Raw genomic sequence first — 7,176 nt, forward strand, 5'->3', positions numbered from 1 at the left:
GTGAGATGATATCTCATAGTGGTTTTGATTTGCATTTATCTGATGGCCAGTGATGATGAGCATTTTTTCATGTGTTTTTTGGCTGCATAAATGTCTTCTTTTGAGAAGTGTCTGTTCATGTCCCTCGCCCACTTTTTGATGGGGTTGTTTGTTTTTTTCTTGTAAATTTGTTTGAGTTCATTGTAGATTCCGGATATTAGCCCTTTGTCAGATGAGTAGGTTGCGAAAATTTTCTCCCATTTTGTAGGTTGCCTGTTCACTCTGATGGTAGTTTCTTTTGCTGTGCAGAAGCTCTTTAGTTTAATTAAATACATTTTCAACTTGGCAAAATATGGTTGATTACCTGCGACTCTTTTTTTTTTTTTTGAGTCAGAGTCTTGCTCTTTTTGCCCAGGCTGGAGTGCAATGGCGCGATCTTGGCTCACCGCAACCTCTACCTCCTGGGTTCAAGCGATTCTCCTGCCTCAGCCTCCCAAGTAGCTGGGCATGCGCCACCACACCTGGCTAATTTTGTATATTTAGTAGAGACGGGGGTTTCTCCATGTTGGTTAGGCTGGTCTCGAACTCCTGACCTCAGGTGATCCACCCGCTTCAGCCTCCTGAAGTGCCATTACTGTCAATGGCAAAAACTGCAGTTACTTTTGCACCAACCTGATAAGAAATTGTAAGAAGTGACAAGGGAAGCTAAACATTGGATGCTATCCCTTTTGAAATCTGAAGTTCTTTTGGTGGAGACTAAAAGCTAAGGTCGCTTTGAGAGACATTTTCTGAGAGCTATTTACCATGTATATAGTCAAAGTAAATAATTGAATGAGCTGTCTGCTTTTTGCTGAATACTATGTAACCATAAATATTATTCTAACAGCTATTGCTCCTTGCTATATAAGATTATTAGACTAAGAGACAGATATAAATGAGCCTGGAACTCTGTAGCTCAGCCCCCCACGTCCTCTAAGGGTTGCTCGAACCTGGCCGCTGTCCTTCTCTTTCTGGGGTGGGGTTGGTTGTCCTTGCAATTTTATGCAAACTGCCATTTATCTTCTTTGTTTTATTGATGTCAGGGGTGTCAGCTTTGAAATGCTCACTGAAGGGGTCCTCTAAGAATCTAAAGCCTGGAGCTAATGGCAGTGCTGCACTAATGATCTTGTGGACATGGTGAGCATTTCTCTGCGGCCCAGTTGCTGATGTTATCTGGGCAAGGTGCCTCTTTGTGGGTGGCTGAGATCAGCCAGTGAGCTGGCATAATTCAGACTCCTGCAACAGGTGACAGCCTTTATCTATTTTTTTTTTTTGCCATGGAGTCTCACTCTGTCCCCCAGGCTGGAGTGCAGTGGTGTGATCTTGGCTCACTGCAATCTCTGCCTCCCAGATTCTCCTGCCTCAGCCTCCTGAATAGCTGGGATTACAGGCCCACGCTAGCAGGCCTGGATAATTTTTTTTTTTTTTTTGTATTTTTAGTAGAGACAAGGTTTCACCATGTTGTTCAGGCTGGTCTCGAATTCTTGACCTCATGATCCACCTGCCTTGGCCTCCCAAAGTGCTGGGATTACAGGCTTGAGCCACCATGCCTGGCCTCCTTTATCCTTTTTTATACACTTGCATTCTGCTCTGTAAATGGTTTTTAGGATGGAAAATTAATCCTCCAGTCTCAGCATGTGTACTTGAACCATTCTCACAGTCTTCATCTCTGATTGAGATCTTTCCATCTTGCATCAGTTCCACTTCTTTTCTGGAACTCGGTCTTTTATTATTTTTGTATTTTTTGGCCAATCATCTCCCTGGGATTCTGCCAACAGATGAGATGTAGGTCTTCTCAAAGCTTTTACAACAAGTAGGTGACTAGCTTTTTACTTCCTAATATACAATGTAGACTTTTGCAAGTAAGTTGTGAATAATTAAATTGAGAGTATTCCACAATCATTAGGGAAAAAATTAAGTGTAAAAACATAAACATTGGTGGTGTTTGACCCGTTGGTCTGATGTGAATCCAAGGAAACGAAAGGAAGAGGTTCCGAGTAGCAGTTGCTGAAATGTTCTGGTGTGGAGGCCTTGTGGTGGGTGCTTTGAAGCAGAAGCTGGTGCCCTTGGTGCAGATGGTATGTGTCTGCAGCCTGAGGCAGAGGAACTGGCTTCTAAGCAACTTGTTCCAGCACTGGGGTGTTCCTCTAGAACTCCAGATGACGTGACAAATGGCTAGCTCTGGTGCACCAGGAGGCAGAGTATATAATTCTGTGTAAGTCCTTATTGTGGGCTTATCAACAGCAGGAGCTGATGCATATGCCTGCAAGACTATAAAGGATAACCAAAAAAGATATAATGAAAGAATGCTAGGGTTAGGGCTGACATCAGAAGAGAAGCAAAAAAGGGCCACATTATCTGCTCTAGATGGAGAGCCAGTTCCTCAAGGCAGCTTACCAAATCATGTCCCTTTCCTGCTAACTGGTGGAAGAACTGCTGTTTTTGCTGCAGCCAAAGCCACCTGGGTTTGGGATCCTGGGACCAGGGTCCTCATTATGTCTGAAGATCCTGAGCTGCCATACATGTGATCTCCTCTTTGAAAAGAACCATGGTACAAAAGTTGACAAATGGGACCTAATTAAACTAAAGAGCATCTGTACAGCAACAACAAAAACAACAACAAACTATCAACAGAGTAAACAGCCTACTGAAAGAGAGAACATATTTGCAAACTATGCATCTAACAAAGGTCTAATATCTAGAATCTATAAGGAACTTACACAAATTTACAAGCAATAAACAACCCCATTAAAAAAATGGACAAAGGACATGAATAGACAGTTTTCAAAAGAAGACACGGCCAACAAGCATATGAGAAAATGCTCAACATCATTAATTATTAGAGAAATGCAAATCAAAACCACAATGAGATCCCATCTCATACCAGTCAGAATGACTATTACTAAAAAGTCAAAAAATAACAGATGCTGGTGAGATTGCTGAGAAAGGGAATGCTTATACACTGTTGATGGGAGTGCAGATTAGTTCAACCAGTGTGGAAAGCAGTTTGGTGATTTCTGAAAGAACTTAAAACAGAATTACCATTCAAGCCAGCAATCCTATTAATGAGTATATACCCAAAGGAATATAAACCATTCCACTATGAAGACACATGCACGTATATGTTCATTGCAGCACTATTCACAATAGCAAAGATATGGAATCAACCCAAATGCCCATCAGTGGTAGACTGGATAAAGAAAATGTGGTACATATACATACACCATAGAGTATTACATAGCCATAAAAAGAATGAAATCATGTCCTTTGCAGCAACATGGATGGAGCTAGAGGTCACTATCCTAAGTGAACTAACAGAGGAACAGAAAACCAAATACCACATGTTCTCACTTATAAGTGGGAGCTAAACACTGAGTACATATGAACAAAAAGAACAGAATAATGCACACTGGGGCCTACTTGAAGGTAGAGGGTGGGAGGAGGGTGAGGATTGAAAAACTAACTATCAGGTACTATGCTCATTACTTGAGTGATGAAATAATCTGTACACCAAACCTCTGTGACATCCAATTTACCTATGTAACAAACCTGCACGTGTACCCTTGAACCTAAATAAAAGTGAAAAACAAACAAAAATTCCAAAAGAACTGTGGTTTTCAGATGACTCAGATGTCACAAAGACAGTGTGATTCAGACAGTGGAATGGAAAAAGAGAGAAGCATGTATTTCCAGCCACCTCTTTCTGTGTCTCTGCCCAGGACTTGCCTCACATTGAGAATGGTGTTGTGACCATCCTCACAAGGTAGAAGATGGTATAGCTGAAAGTGAGAGGCAACACAGTGAAACTTAATGATGGCTCCCAAATAGCCTATGAAAACTGCTTGATTGCAACAAGAGGTCCTCCAAGAAGTCTGTCTGAAATTGATGAAGCTGGATCAGAGGTGAAGAGCAGAGCAACACTCTCTAGAAAGATTGGAGACTCTAGGACTCTGGAGAAGATTTCATGGAAGTCAAGTCAATTTTGGTTATCGGTGGGGGCTTGCTTGGTGGTGAACTGGCCTGTGCTCTTGGCAGAAAGGGTTGGAGCCTTGGGCATAGAAGTGATTCACCTGTTTTCTGAGAAGGGAAATATGGGAAAGGTCTTCTGCAAATCCCTCTGCAACTGAACCGTGGAAAAACTCAGACGAGAGGGGGTTAAGATGATACCCATTGCTATCGTGCAGCCGGTTGGAGTCTGCGGTGGCAAGTTACTCATCACGTTGAAAGATGGTGGGAAGGTAGAAACTGACCACATAGCAGCAGCCGTGAGCCTGAAGCCCAGTGCTGAGTTGGCCGAGAACTGGTGGGCTGGAAATAGGCCCAGATTTTGGTGGCTTCTGGGTAAATGTAGAGCTATACTCATGCCTAAACATCTGGGTGGCAGGAGATGCTGCATGCTTCTATGATATAAATCTGGGGAGGAGGCGGTTAGAGCACCATGATCATGCTTTTGTGAGCAGAAGATTGGCTGGAGAAAATATGACTGGAGCTGCTAAGCCTTACTGGCATCAGTCAGTGTGCTGGAATGATTTGAGCCCTGATGCTGGCTATGAAGCTATTGGCCCACAGTTGGTGTTTTTGCAAAAGCAGCTGTGCAAGACAACCCAAAATCTGCCAAAGAGCAATCAGGAGCTGTTATCTGCTCAGAGAGTGAAACAGGGTACGAGGCCTCAGAAATTACTCTTCCTCCTAGAACCCCTGCAGTTCCAAGGCTCCTCTCCAGGGAGAAGACTACGGCAAAGGTGACATTTTTGATCCCAGGGACAAAGTGGTCATGGGGCTCATGCTATATGGAACATCTTTAACCGAATGCCGATAGCAAGGAAGACCACTGAGGATGGTGAGCAACTTGAAGATCTCAATGAAGTGGCCAAACTATTCAACATTCATGAAAACTGAAGCCCACAGTGGAATAGACAAGCCCTTCAGTGTCCCTGAGAGTGGGTTGCATGGGTAAAGGAGCATTTTTTTTTTTAATTCAGCAAACTTTCTCTGTGTATATAAATGTGAATAATCAAGTCTCTTGTGAATGTTTTCAACCATGTAGGCAAATTCTTAATTTTCACATCATGAAAAAAATCTGATTCTTCTAAAAAAAATGAAAGAATTAGGAATTAGACATTAAACGTTAAACAATAAAACACTTCACAAAAAAATGACATAAAAACTTAGGGGTGACCGAGATAACATTTCACAAGCATTTCTTGTAAACCATGTAGTTTTAGGCTTATTCCCAGGCATGTTGGAAATTTGAGTGATTCACATATAATGTCTTTAAAATGGCCATTGGCCGATTTTACTCAGAATATGTTGAATGCAGCTCTTACCTAAAGATTGGGAAACAGATATGCATTGTGAGTGTTGTGTGAGAACCTTCCGTGGGCTTTTGAAGAAACACTGTTCCCAGTATTGACTTTACTTTTGGAATCTAGGACACAGCTGAAATTGCTTAGTGCCAATGACTGGCTGTCTCATCTGGAGTAATCTTTCTCTTGATCTTTTTTGGCCTAATAGATATTTCAGTCTCACACATTTGCCAGGCTTCTGCTTTGTTTTCTTCTCACTGTTTCCTTGAAGAGAACTGATAGTTCACTGGAATGAGAAAATAAAAACAAAATAACAAACTTTACTTTCTAAAACAATAGTGTTTTAGAACTAAGATTGCAGCTTAACGTGAGATAAAATAGACTTGTTCATCTAATAAACTTTGGAGCCCGTAGTATATATCCAGACATTACCTAATTTAGCATTGAAAAACAATAGTTTTTGTGTATCCTTTTGCCAGTAGATTGATACTTGGATTATTTCCAGTTTTTAGTGTTTATGAATTAAGCTGCTATAAACATTTTTACTGGTTTTTATGTGAACCTAAGTTTTTGTTTCACTTGTGTAAATACCTAGGAGTAGAATTGCTGGATTGTATGGTAAATGTATGTTTAATTTTAAGGAAACTGCAAGACTGTTTTCCAAATTGGGTGGATGTGTATTTCATATTCCTGCTAGGAATTGAAAAGAATTCCAATTGCTCAGCATCATTTTGAGCACTTTGTATCGCCAATTTAAAATATCACAGCCCACAGCCATTTAGGTGGATCACCTAAGTTCAGGAGTTCAAGACCAGCCTGGCCAACATGCTGAAACCTCATCTCTACTAAAAAAACCAAGAAATTAGCTGGCCTGGTGGCAGGTGCCTTTACTAATCCCAGCTACTCAGGAGGCTGAGGCAGGAGAATCACTTGAGCCTGGGAGGCAAAGGTTTCAGTGAGCCGAGATCGTGCCATTGCACTCCAGCCTGGGTGACAAGAGAAAAACTCCATCTCAAAAAAAAAAAAAAAAAGTTACAGCCATTATAATAGGTATGTAGTGATATCTCATTATGGTTTTAATTTTGATTTCTCTGATGACTAGTGATATTGAGCATCTTTTCACATGCTTATTGGCATCCATATGTCTGCAGTGAAGTGTTTGTTCAAATCTTTTGCCCATTAAATAATTTAAAAAATGTTACTGCATTTTAAGAACTCTTTATATATCCTGGATATAGGTCCTTTGTCAGATACGCTGTTTGCAAATATTGTTTCATAGTCTGTGGCTTTTCTTTTCATCTCCTGAGAGTGTCTTTCATAGGGCAGGAGTTCTTAATTTTGAAGTCGAATTCATCTATATATTTTTTTATGAATTGGTCTTTTGGTGTCATGCATCTTGGGGTATAACTCAGCAGCAAAAGGGAACAAACTACTAATATACAGAACAACACTAAATTAAGTGAAAGAAGCCTGCCCCCAAAGGCTACATGTTATATGATTCCATTTATTTGGTATTTTGGAAAAGACAAAACTAGAAAGACAGAAAGTAGATCTATAGTTGCCAGGAGCTAGAGGTGGGAGTCGGGGCAGAGGAGTTGACTGTGAAGAGGAAAGGGGAATTTTTTGGGGGTAATTCTGCTATCCTATATCTTGATTGTGCTGCAGATGGCATAACTAAACGTGCTTGTCGAAACTTACAGAGCTGTCCACTAAAAAGGGTGGTTTTATTGTATTCTGTGTGTTCCCCAAAACTATTTTATCTACTTCATGAGCACATTACAAAATAATTTCCAGCCTCCTTTGTAATTATGTCTGGCTGTGTAACTAAATCTTGCGAAGTTATGTGTTCCCT

The 7,176-nt window shown here is 40.9% G+C and overlaps 1 pseudogene; it reads left to right on the plus strand.

Moving 5' to 3' along the window:
• The first annotated feature begins 2,030 nt into the window (after positions 1-2,030).
• On the plus strand, positions 2,031-5,146 carry LOC100981034 (apoptosis-inducing factor 1, mitochondrial-like; annotated as a pseudogene).
• Positions 5,147-7,176: the final 2,030 nt, after the last annotated feature.

Source organism: Pan paniscus, chromosome 8, assembly GCF_029289425.2.
Source record: "Pan paniscus chromosome 8, NHGRI_mPanPan1-v2.0_pri, whole genome shotgun sequence".
NCBI classification, from domain to species: Eukaryota; Metazoa; Chordata; class Mammalia; order Primates; family Hominidae; genus Pan; species Pan paniscus.